Source organism: Octodon degus, unplaced genomic scaffold, assembly GCF_000260255.1.
Source record: "Octodon degus isolate 3935 unplaced genomic scaffold, OctDeg1.0 scaffold00004, whole genome shotgun sequence".
NCBI classification, from domain to species: domain Eukaryota; kingdom Metazoa; phylum Chordata; class Mammalia; order Rodentia; family Octodontidae; genus Octodon; species Octodon degus.
The window spans coordinates 920,798-933,725 of NW_004524580.1; the positions used below are offsets into that span (position 1 = coordinate 920,798).

The 12,928-nt window shown below is 42.0% G+C and overlaps 1 protein-coding gene across 1 annotated transcript in view; it reads left to right on the forward strand.

The window, feature by feature from the left end:
- The first annotated feature begins 1,912 nt into the window (after positions 1–1,912).
- Positions 1,913–12,928, forward strand: part of Far2 (fatty acyl-CoA reductase 2) — a 182,235-nt gene continuing 171,219 nt past the window's right edge. Inside the window, exon 1 of the mRNA XM_004623738.2 lies at positions 1,913–1,981. The gene's annotated coding sequence lies outside the window, so the exon portion shown is untranslated. The remainder of the gene's footprint in view (positions 1,982–12,928) is intronic.

Consider the following 12,928-nt stretch of genomic DNA (forward strand, 5'->3'; position numbering starts at 1 on the left):
AACAGATCTAGAACAATGAACAGGAAATATTACTAAATTGCTTTCTGAGGAATTGTAACAATGTACTTCTGACCTGCAGTGTGACAACTCTATATAGTCCTTCTTGCCAGCACTTAGCCAATGCCACTCCAATACTGTCTCACGTTTTTTTTTCATTTTATTTTATTTTTTGTTTGTTTTTTAAATTTTTTTATTTTTTATTTTAAAGAGAATAAAAACGATACAGAATTTCAAAACAAGATGGTAGGAAATTAGCAATGGTTGTTATACTGCATATTGATATCTCCAAGGTAATTGCTCAGATTCCCAGATACAGGCATACAAAATTATCAATTAAGCATTAACTGTTACTTTCAATAAAATAGAAATTGGTACTACAGTTATCTTAGCTATCTTGTATTTGTATACATTTTCCCTTCCCTCTTTCTTTTCTCCTTTCCCCATCCCAATTGTTCTTTCCTTCTAAGCAGTTTCGTTCCCTTTCACAATATTTATTGTACCTTTCAAATTTTATTTACTCATTTAGTTTCTTACACTAGGGAGACAAGACGATGTTTACACATGTGTGTCTGATTTGAGTATGATCTCTGGTTGTAACCATTTACCTATACAAGTCTTGATTGAGTTTATCTTTCTTTATAGCCGAGTAATACTCCACTATATAAAAATACCACATTTTAGAATCCATTCTTCACTTGATGGACTTTTGGGTTGTTTCCAAGATTTAGATATGACGAACTGTGTTGCAGTAAACACGGTTGGACATATACCACTGTGGTATGATGTTGTCCCTTCTTCCAGAAAAATTCCCAGACGAATAAATGGGTCAGATGGGACTTCTAACGCTAGGGGGGTTTTTTTGGATTTTTTTTTTTTCCTGAGGAATCTCCACCCTGATTTCCACAGGGAGGATACGTTCAGATTTACTCTCGAGTGATTAAAATGTAAAACAGGGTGTGTGTGTTCAGTCCTAACTTAACCATTTCTTTCTCTCTTGCTTTCAGACAGGTTTAGCCAAAGTACCTTTAAACTACTCCTGGCTTAGGTGTTTAATAAAAGGAAACCCAGTAACACTGGAGACAAGTTTGGTGTGATTTTTCCAGGGCATTAAGTTTTCATTAGTTCCGATTTTCATGTATTAAACGTTTCTTTTAATTTGATGCCGCTTGTTGTAAGGAGAATGAGAACAACTTACAGGGCAATGACCTCCCGGTTTGGTTCTGGGCACAGCGTGTTTGGAGTTTCACCTCTCCCATGGTTTGGGAACTAGGATGGGCCCAGGCTGATTTCAGAGCGCTTCCTGGCGCGGAGCTCCACTCCAACAGGCTGCCAGGCCCCTCCCTAGGCAGCACCAGTTCTGCTTCAGATTTAATAATGACCAATTCTGCACCAGGCTGAGGAACGGAGCAGCTTTGCTTACAGCAAAGAAGGGGTGCAGGCGCAGCTGGCCCTCCGGCTCGCACCGGTGATCCTCCCGGCTCCGACCCACGTAGGTCCTCATACACACACAGCACCTGCTCTCCAGACCCGGGACGAGTAAAGCAAGGCTCGGCTCACACCACCCCCAGCCTCCGCCCCGCGGGCCCCGAGCATCCTCCGCGCGCCTCCCAGGGCCCGGCTCCGGGCTGCGCTACGGCGGGCGGTTCCCGCGCCCTGACCTAGCCGAGACCTCCTCCACCGGTGCCTTTCCACTCGTGAGCCCCGGTTTTTCTCCAGCCCGGAGACTGGCGCTTTCCGCGCGCCTCCCCTCACCGCAGATTAAAGGAGGCGAAGCGGAGGAAGCGGGCGCGGGCGCGGGTGCATGGAGGAAGCTGCAGCGTGCGCGCCCCGCGCCCGGGCCGGCCGGGCAGGTGGAGGAGGGCGGCTTCCTCCCGCCCAGCGCCCCGGCGCCCGCCGGATATATAGCGTCGTCGAGCCGAGCCGAGCGGCAGAGTCGCGGCCGGGCCAAGCCCTCGCCAACCTGGAGCGGGATCCGGAGCAGGTACCGGCGGCTCCACGCGCCCCACGCGCCGCGGAGTCCGGGCGGGGCGACCCACGGAGAGGGCGGGCCTGCGGCGGGAGAACCAGGGGCCCTGCGCCTGGGGACTTCGCCTTGGGGCCAGGGCGCGGCCTCCTGTGCCCGGGGCTGTTCCTGGAGAGCCGAGCTCACGGCTCCTGGCTTTGCGACCTTGGGGCGCGCGGGAGAGCCGAGCTCGTTCTGCCAGGGCTGATAGTGTTCGCCGTCGCCTGCCACCTGGGCACGATGGGGAGCAGGTGGCCTGCGGGAAGGTCCCCGTGCCCCCTGTGAATCCGGTTTCCTGCCAGCCAACCGAAGTCACTGAGGAGCTGCTCTCCACAGCCTTGTTCTAGAGACACTGAGTGCGCTCCGCCCGCTGCCTCCCTACTTTGTCACCTCTCCAGGCCCTGGGGTTAGAACAGCCTTTCCTCCATGGATGAGTTACCTAGTGGGAGCACCAAGGTGATCGCGCGCTGTGCGAGACTGGTGCACTCCTGCAGAACACAGCACTGTGCCAGAGCTAGCAGAGGGACCCTGGGAGGCCAAGGGGGCTTTCCTGCTTGTTAGAGGTCGTGTCCAGAGGAGTGTGATGCTCTGTGCAATGGGAATTTGAGAATTCGCCTGTGATGCTACATCACCATTTATGTGAGTTGGAGATCTAACTAGTACTGGGTAAAAACGTTATAAAGGGAGCTAATAAAATCTAAGGCAGCCACTACCTAAACTGCTAGGCAGCTTCACCTTGAAGACTAGCCATTACCGTGGGGTAGGAGGTCCAGAGAGCGCCAAGAGGTTTCCTGGCTAAGACTTAGGTGTTGGATGCGTTTGTCGTTGTGCTTCCAAGAATACAAGTCTTTGCGGGCTCCTTGCCTATTTGAGAAGGCATCTTCTGCACCTGTTTCATCATCATATTCCTACTTCATTCTGGTTTCTAACAGTGACTTATAATTATTCGTCAAATAGATATGAATAGTCATAAGCTGCCCATCCTACTGACTTTGGAGAAATCAGTGATAATTTGTATTTTCCTTAAGGGAAGTGAAGTAGGAGCCAGCCTCCAAGATCAAAAGTTTCTTAGGGTCTGAAAGTAAGGTGAATAGCTAGCTCAGTATCACTTTGGATTTTTTTTTTTTTTTTTTTTTTTTTTTTTTTTTTTTTTTGCGGAACCAGGGATTGAACTCAGGCCCTTGCATTTGCCAGGGAAGCATTTATTCCACTGAGCCATCTCCCCAGCTCAGTATCACTTTGGGATCTGTGAAGAACATTTGTAGTGAGCATCTTGCCATTTGCCTTCCTTTCTCCTTAGTTTCTGTACTTGAGCACATGTCATTTTGGTACATCTGGCTGGCCCGGAGAATCTCTTGACTGTGTGTTACTTCCCATGTGCTCATGTATGCCCACTCAGCCACCAGCAATCTCCAGGAGTCACCACAGCTGGCACATCCACCCCCAGAGCCTCCATGCCTCTGACCCTAACATCTTCCGTGGTCACTGTGGGAACATTTGTGATTCTTGAAGAAGCATTCCTAATGCATTATTTTGTTAACAGACCACTTGGAGTATCTGCTAAAACCTACTGAATATGGAAAACACACACATACTCACTGGCTTGAACTCAATTTCAAAAGTTTGAGGCCTCCAGATGTCCAGATCCTGAGCTTTGAGACTCCAGAGATCCTAGGGGAGCCAGCCTGTGGAATGCAACTCTGTAAAGGCAGGCAGGCCTTGCACTTAGCAGGGCATTGGGTCACGTGTTCTGCTGTCACTGTCTATTGTCCTAATGATTTTTCAAACAAAGGACTTGGGGGTTTCATTTTGCACTAGACATGGCAAATTCTGTCCTGGCCTTTCACTGACAAACCAGCTGTAGAATATGTCTCATAAAGGTGTTGCCTGAGCCTTCCCACCTTGAAGGTGAGTTCTCCACTCCATACCTGGACTGCAGCTGCTGAGTCAGGTGCCTGTGGACAAGTCTTTAAGTTTATTTTCAGCTCAGTCTCCACATTGACAATTACAGACAACAGACAGTAGGTTCTATTCTATTTACTTTAAAGGTGGTATCCAGAGATAATAATGATAAAAAGAGATTGCAACTGTTAAAAAGAAGTCTACTGACCTTAAATAGTTCATGTGTACAAAGATGCTATCTTAAAGGGCTTAACCTTTCTACTCTGTTTTTTAGAAGCAGCTTGAGGAGGTTGGTTGATTATGCATATTGATGGGCTGTAGAACCTTTGTAGTCCTCATATCTTGGCAGATAGAAAGTAAGAAGTAGCTAAGTAGTAACATTCAGTGTTTTACTATTTCTTAAATATATGTGGAAAGGATCAGAATTGACCATCAAAAATAAAGTATAACTACTTGGATACCAAAGACACTTCCACAATTACTGTTTGGGTCTAACTCATCCACAAGTTGAACAATATTTGAAATTGTCTTCAGGAGGTAGCCCTCTTTGCTTCATTTAATTTTAGAAATTTTTATGTTCAAAATCTTGATCAAATCACCTTTTCTAATATTCTCAGAGATACCTAACCAGTGTGAACTCCACTTTGTCACTTGACAGATTGCCTGTGACATTTTAAGTCTCTAACTTGTGCCACTCCCTTTCCCTGATGTCAGGATGCATCTATAGCCCACTCTTCCTCCCAACATGGTGGAAACACACTCAGAAGCCTTGAGGAGGAAAGCAAAGTAAAAGGCAATGCATCAAACTCAAGAATCAAGGTGTTCTATCGAGCACACTAAGCAGGGCAGTGCCAGGCACTCTCGGAAGGGAGGCACAAGGTCATGAATTCTACATGCTTGTGACATCATTGCTGATGCAAAATATGAACATATATGATGTTAGTTAACCATAGCAAGTAAGTTATTTTGAGGCAATGGAAGAAAGTGCAGCGAGTTCCCAGACAAAAAAAGAATAAAATAAGTAGCAATGAAAAAGAGGACAATCCTCAGGGAACTACAGTTGCTTTTGAGGAGACAGGAGATGAAACTAAGAAATTCTCAGTGCCTGGCTTTGTTCATGTGCTACATAACTGTTAGCCTCACTGTCTGACCAAACAATGTGGCAGTTTTTTCACAATTTAGTGTTGAGGAAAGCAGATGTGTTCCCTGTCTTTTTTGGAATTCACAAATGTTTACAATAATAATATTGTAAACATTCACAAATGTTTACAATAAGCATATAATAATAAATTTCAGGTATTACTTTAGGGAGAAACAATATTATCACAAAGAGCAGGACTACCAACTCAGATCTGGTGCTCTAGGAAGGGAGTTTTGATGAAGAAAGATACGGATTGATACTGTGAAGAAGCACAGGTTTAGGGTCACAGGCAGAGGGTTCAAGACAGGTAGAGAGAAGTATGCTGGATAGAGGAAATAGCAGAGGGGAGGCCTGAGGAAGGAAAAGGCAGAGGGGTCAAGGGCACAGGAGCCCGTCAGGTGAGAGTATGCTGCAGAGAGGTTGGATGTGAGTACTGTGAGGTAGACACAAGGGCCGTCTGGCAAAATCACAGTCTTCAGAAGGGTTTTGAGTGCTGTTTTGGTAGAAAGCCATTGAAGATTTTGAGCCAGAGGACCCTAATTTGCATTTTAAGAAAATGTGTATGAAGTCAATACAGAGAATGTACCCAAGGGACAAAGTCTTGAAAGTAGGCATATGAAGACAGCAGTGCCCACAAGGGAGAGGCAGGGCAGTGCAGAGATTGAAGTGCAGTCATTTGAGAATATAATTGATCCAGCTGGGTGAGATTGGGTGTGAGACATAGTCAAGCTAAAGAAGTTGAGGATGAATTCATTAAGAAAAAACCACTGCTATATATTTATATCAAAAAGAGTAGGTCCATGGGCATGTGATTTAGATGCCCCCAAAACTAAATAATAAAGCAAAACCAATAATCTTGGTTAGTGCATCTGGACAGTGTATAGCTATTGTGATGGAGGGAAACAGGGCCAGAGGAAATGCTCATTTTCCATACTGTCCTGTGCACCGTTTAAAGTATTGTTTGGGCCATACTTGGATCACACACCCTTTACAAAGGCTGTCCCCAGCGCAGATTCTGTTCCCTGATTTCCTACCTTCAGCATGTGTATGGTATGTTAAGTCAACTTGCCATTGCTGTGATAAAATCAACTTAAAGGAGAAAAGACTTTTGTTCACAGCTTTGAAGGTTTTGGGCCATGAATGTTGGCTGCATTACTCTGAGCTTGAGGTGAGGCAGAGCTTCTTGGGAGAGGGGTGGTACAGAAGAGCGGGAGAGGGGTAGTGGAGCAGAGGCACTCACTTCATGGTAACAGGGAAAGAGAGAGCAGGGAAGGGGCAGGAAGAGGATATAGTACCTTCCAGGGGACAACCCCAAAGGACCTGATCTGTTTACCCAGGCCCCACCCTGTCTCCATCACATCCAGTAACCTGTCAAATTATAAACTTGTCACCCAGTGAATACATTGGTGAGGTGACCACCATCTGGGTCCAGGCTCTTCCCCAAAGCCCCACCTCTGAACTCTGCCCCATGGGGCACAGGCGCCTTAACACACCCAAATCCTGGCAGGCTGAAAACAGTAGAATTTCATAAAATGACAAAAACTAATGAAGAAAAGTCTGACCCTCATCCAAAGGGCCGCTCTGGAGCTTAATCAATCCCCTGCTTAAAACCTGCCTCTTCATTCTCAGCTATATCAGTGTTTCCCCAAAAACAGCTGTGGTTCATTAGTTTATTGGAAAATTCATTATAGCTAAGTGAAGGGAAAAAAATCTTCCCTGATTGTCTAACTTCTGAAAACACTTAATATAATCAACTTAACAGTTTTATTGCAAGAGTCCTCAGAGGCTTTAATGCACTGTAAGAATCACCAAAAAAGGAGCACATTTTATGTCACATTTCCTAAACTTGACCTGAAAGTGACTTTTCAGGTAGAACATCTAGCAGAGTCAGCATTCAGCACTTGCGTCCTTCAGGAAGTGCTGCCCTGTATTAATAGATGAAACTTTTAAACCTGCAGCTCTCTCTTGCCTGTAAGCTTCTTCCACCTCTGCAGTGTTCTTAGCTAGGGAGAGCAGGAGGTCTGAACTGACTTCATTGGTAGCCAGTAATTTAAAGATATAACAATTCAGTTGCATGGGTAGGAGATAATCAAAAGCAAGATCCACAGTTCGAGGAAAAGCAAATTTGATTGTTAATATTTACTTCCCTGGCAAGGCCATGCGGAACCTTGCTGAGGTGCATTCTGCAACACCTGGCTTTCCAGGCGAGGAACCTGCAGTGAAAATAGTGGAGAAGACTTTCAGAGACCCCTTGTGTTCTCTGCTCTATTCTGAGCCTTCTTGGGTTTGCTTTGTTTTTGTGGCTTTTGTTTTGAGGAACCTAGTGCCTGTTTTACCAAGCTGCAGACAGCATCATGTGACTGCACAGCACGCTCGTGGCAGCAGGTGTGTCTCCTCTTCCCTGTCCTGTGCCCTGTCCCAGCAGAGGGTGGACTTAGGGAAGCGAGGCGCAGCGCCGCGGCAGAGCACAGCAGCAGGCGGAGGTCTGTGCAGCTAGGTACTCTGGTATCACTGGCTTGGTGTCCTAACCGGGGTGGGCAAACCAGGGGCTCTGGTCACTTCTAGCTTCTGACTTTTTTTCTCATTAACTTTATTGAAAATCAAGGGCCGGGGAGATGGCTCAGTGGATTAAGCACTTCCCTGGCAAGTGCAAGGGCCTGAGTTCAATCCCTGGTTCCACCAAAAAAAAAAAAGGGGGGGGCTGGTGAGATGGCTCAGTGGTCTAAAGCACCTACTTAGAACAAGCTCAGCAAAGCACAGAGACCGCAGTTCAAACCCCCGGCACCACATGCCAGCCAGCCCCGCCCCCTGGTGGGCTGAGCTGGCCACACACACACACACACACACACACACATAAATAAAAATTAAAAAAAAAAAAAGAAAATCAAGGGCTGGGGAGATGGCTCAGTAGAATAAGCGCTTCTCTGGCAAGCACAAGCGCCTGAGTTCAATCCCCAGTTCCACTAAAAAAAATTAAAAAATAAAAAAAATCAATAATTATATAGCATATTAAAATTGTAGACAAATATTGAAATGTGAATGTTATAAGATGTAGACAGAGTGCATTTTAGAGAAATATTTCTGAAATGAATACATAGCATGAGATTAATAATAGATTACACATTGTAAATAAATTATTTACAAACTTAAATGAATATAACAATAAAAATTGTCCAAAATAAAAATCAAGAAGAAAGAATTTACAGATCAGTCATATAATAGTTCACTTTGTGCCAAAATCAAGAAACTTTATGTTTGTATAACTAGAATTCTCAAAGTAGAAAGGGGTAGGCAATAAATATTTAAAGATTTAAAATTTCTGCATTTAGTTGAAATTATAGCACCACATTTCCAAGAAAAATGAACCTTTTGCACAAGAAATTTGAATAAAATCAAATCAAGATATACAAAAATGAAATTGTCCAAAACTAATTGTAAAGAAAAAAATCATAAAGGAAATACATTAAAAAATAGCTATGGAAGAACAAAATTAAATAGTATCTTATTCTACATTAGAAAACAAAAAGACCAAGTGTGTAAGAAACTAGACTAATTAATTCAAAGGACTGAATGAAAACAAAATGATCTGCCCTCACTGAATCTTATTCTTAGTGAACATACTTTTGAAAACTAAAAGTGAATTTTTTTCCAGTTATGCAAACACAAAATATTCTAATACCTCCAGACATATCATATAGGAAATAACAAAAAGCATAATCCAGAAGGCAAGAGAAGTTGCTATATGGTCGTGGATAAAGAATAAAGAGCTCTCAAAATGGTAGTTATACAGGACTATGTAAAATACATTAGATGAACCCATTTAAAAGGTCATTGAAGATTTCTACAAAACAGTATCAATATTATGTCGGGTTATATACATATTTTTTCATATGTGTGTGTGTGTGTGTGTGTGTGTGTGTGTAAAAGACAGTAAAGTAATATAATGTCAATGGAAAATGGAAATATACTGTCTTAAAGTTTCTAATACTAGGAGAGTGCTACCTTCAGAAGCACATATAATAAAATTGGAACGATACTAAAAGAAAATATCATACCATGTCTTATAAGTAGATTATAAGTCAAAGATACAGTATATATCCTAAAAAATGAAGATTAAACAATATTCAGAAAATTATTTAAATATCAATTAATTAAAATTGAATATTTCAAAACAATTCGACTAAGAAAAAGTTTTCATGATAATAGAGAATTACTAAGAATAAAACATAACATGCATCCCCAAGGTGCGCTGAGATGACAATTGAGACTAGGTGGTGTGCGCCTAAAATCCCAGCTCTTGGGAGGCTATAAACAGGCAGATCACTATGAGCCCAATCTAGTAGTGACACCCTGAACACCCTGTAGACAGTTCCCCCCAAAAAACAACATAGTATAAATACTAAAATGGCAAACATAAGACCAGCACTTCTAACAGTTTGGGGATAGGATATTGTACAAACTTCTAGCCTGTTGTGAACACGGACAGTGTCCATGACACTCACTGGTAGCCAGGCATCAGCTGTGGGACTGAGCTACCACTATTTCCTTGATATCTACCATGTAAACCTGGATAGAATCATGCCCCATAGGGTGCAGAAGAAGTCCATTTATAGAGAGTATGCTGATGGAAATATTTTGCTGCTGTATACAAAACAATAATTGAAAGTTTGCTTTTGTATACCTCTTTTTCTCCTGTGTTTAATTGTTTGCCCCATTTGGTGAGTTCTTTCCATTCTCATTCATGGAGTTGTGGTCATTTTGATCCCTCTCTAGAATATCTTTTAGTAGTCTGTGTAGGGTTGGCTTTGTCATCATGAAATTCTTTAGTTCTTTATCATGGAAGCATTTCACTTCTCCATCAAACTTGAAAGAGAGTTTTGCAGGGTGTATGAGACTGGGTTGGAATTCATTTTCTTGCAAGACTTGTAGTACTCTGCTCCATGCTTTTCTTGATTTGATGGCTTGTAAAGAGAAATCTGCCATTATTCTGATGGGTTTTTCTTTAAATGCGATCTGTTTCTTTTCTCTAATGGCTTTTAGCATACTATTCCTGTGCTGAATTTCAGGGATCTTGATTATTAGATATCTCAGTATGGTTTTAATTGGATTGATGTTATTTGGAGTTCTATATGCTTTGGTTACCAGAATGTCAGATTGTTTCCCCATATTTGGGAAGTTTTCTGTTATTACTTCTGCCCATATTCTTTTAATATCATTTGTATCAACTCCTTCTTTCTCATTGATGCTTATTAGTCTCACGTTGTTCATCTTTGCATCATCTTGCAGATGTTGAATTATTTTTTCCTGCATCCTAGTTGTTTTTAAGAGATCTTTTCTTACCTTTTCACTAGCTGCAATGATGTCTTCAAGATCTGAAACTCTAGTCTCACTTTTATTCAAATGGTTTTGCCAGCTTGTGATTGAGGTTTTAATTTCCTGTATAGTACTTTGAATCTGCTTCATGCATTCTATTTCTTTCCTATATTGCTCATTCAAGGATCCCATCATTTGTCTACTCTCCTCTATTTTTTTTATCAGTCTTCTTTAGAAGCACCTAGTAGTACTTTCATTATAGTTGTCATTTCTTTTTTTTTACTTCAGAAATTATTTCTGATCTGATTTCCTCTATACCTTTCTGCAGTTGTTTCTTTACTTCTGACACTATTATTTCAGAGATGTGAAGTCATCAAATCAGCTGTGTGATTTCCAATTTCTTGTATGCTGTTATTTCCTGCATTTGTTCTGAGTGGGCTCAGGGCCTGAGAATGCATTTCACTCCTTCTCTTTGTCATTTTGTATAGCACTGTTTTTTGACCTTTGGTCAGAGCTTTGATACAGTTATTCAGCAGGTCTAGATCTATCAAGTTCAAATGCATCCAGGTGGGTGTGTCTTGGGTCTGGCTGCTGTGCTCCTCTTCTTCCTGCTGCAGCCCTTTGAGGTGAAGCCTGTGTGCCACTCTGCAAGATGTTGTGCTCCTGGATGAGCTGGGTTGTTCTTGCCTCTAGCCTTTCTGCAAGGAGTTCGGCCCTAGAGTTCCACACCAGGCCTGTCTGATGGAGGAAGTTCCACTCACGTGCTAGGCCTGGGCACCGGCTCGAATGAAGATCCTGCAGGCCCTGGGCAGTCCCACTCACACGGCAGGCCTGGGCTCTGGATCAAATGAGGATCCAGTGCGACCCAGGAGGCCCCACTCCTGACTTTTTTTATATCTCTGGAAGTAAGAGTTGTTCTCATATTTCTTAAGTGGTTGAAAAAAAATCAAAAGAGGGCCAGCCAAATAGCTCAGTGGATTAAAGGGGCGGATCACTACTAGTCCGATCTAGTAGTGAGACCCTGAACATCCTATAGACCCTTCCCTAAAAATACAAAAAGAAAGAAAAGAAAGAAAGAAATCAAAAGAATTAATTCCATGGGAAGCATAAATTATGTTGTTGCAAAATTAGGGATAGAAACCAGATGAAAGTCGCATAGTAACCAGGAACTTTGGAAGGCTAATAGTTTTATTTACACTAGCAGACTGGAGGAAATCTTTGCCGCAAATCACCAGCTCCATGTTGGGGTTGGGCAGGCACTTACATAGATTGTTAGAAGGAAATACAAACAGCACATAACAAGATATTCTACAGTTGGTTGCACATTTCTTGTCATATATTGCTATGCAGACTTATTCTAAGCAAATTCATTGGGGGGTTACTATCATATAACAGGGAGGCCAGGGCAGGGTCAGCAGGGAGAACCAATCATTGTTAAGACTGAGCTGGGGTTGTTCTCTAGGTGATAAGTCCTTGAAACAAGTTCACATAACAAGATTCACTGTCTGGCTGCGTTCACTTATCTTTCAAGCTATAGCTGGAGTTGTAATGCCAAGGTTAGCTGAGTTTTGTTTTTTTCTAAATATGGTAACCTGGCAGGTCTGTTCTGGCCTGTCCTGTCTTGTCCTAAAATCCATTGTCTAGTTGTAAGTTTTAAAATTGTCTTTAAAATATGAAATTCAAATTCTGGTGCCCTTCAAATATTAATAGAAATTGGTTGTGTCCTCAGCTACTTGTCAGGTTTACCTGCTTTATTGCTCCAACTAATAACTGATTACGATCTTCACAGCCTACTAGTTTTATCATCTGACCCTTTAAAAATGTTTATTTAGTGAAATTCTGTTTTGTTTCTGATGTTTTATTAAACTATTTTTATTCTCTTTAAAAAAAAATTAATGGAAATGTGTCACCAGCACCTACAGAAAGCTATTAAACTCACTGGTTATAGTTGTTTTTTGTTTCCCTTCTCATCTGTTTGAAAATAGAAATGCAGATAGGTTAAGTTGACTTCCTAGGTTTTCCTCAAACATTATTATCCTTAAAATCACAATATGACCTTTAATGGTGACTAATGTAGCTAATATTTACATGCAATGTGAAGAACAGTTGTGAAGAGAATAGTGTCGAAGGTGATAAATCTTAAACTATGGAAACAATTGAACTCCTCTATAAAGAGGGACCATTCAGGTAAACATAATTCTAGCCCCAGGTTAGAGGTGATAATTAATGCTAATGTTACTTGGCTATTGAAATCTGTTTCCTCAGAACATGGATTTTTGTGAATGTTCACTTCTGATTTTTTACTTCAATAATGAGGCACATTATTTTTATATTAATTCACTTTTCTGTGAAAAGTAATGGCCCACTGGTGACAGTCTTTTTATATTAATTTTACTGAGAAAGAAATAGCAATGAGACAGTTTCAAAACAGGTTAGTAGGACAGTTCCAATAATTAATATATTGCATATCGTCTTTGTAGTAGTTATTCATAGTGAAAGATGCAGACATGATATCTTGTCTAAACACTATTAGTACAAATCTTTCTTCTCATTGAACTAAGAGAAAGTAG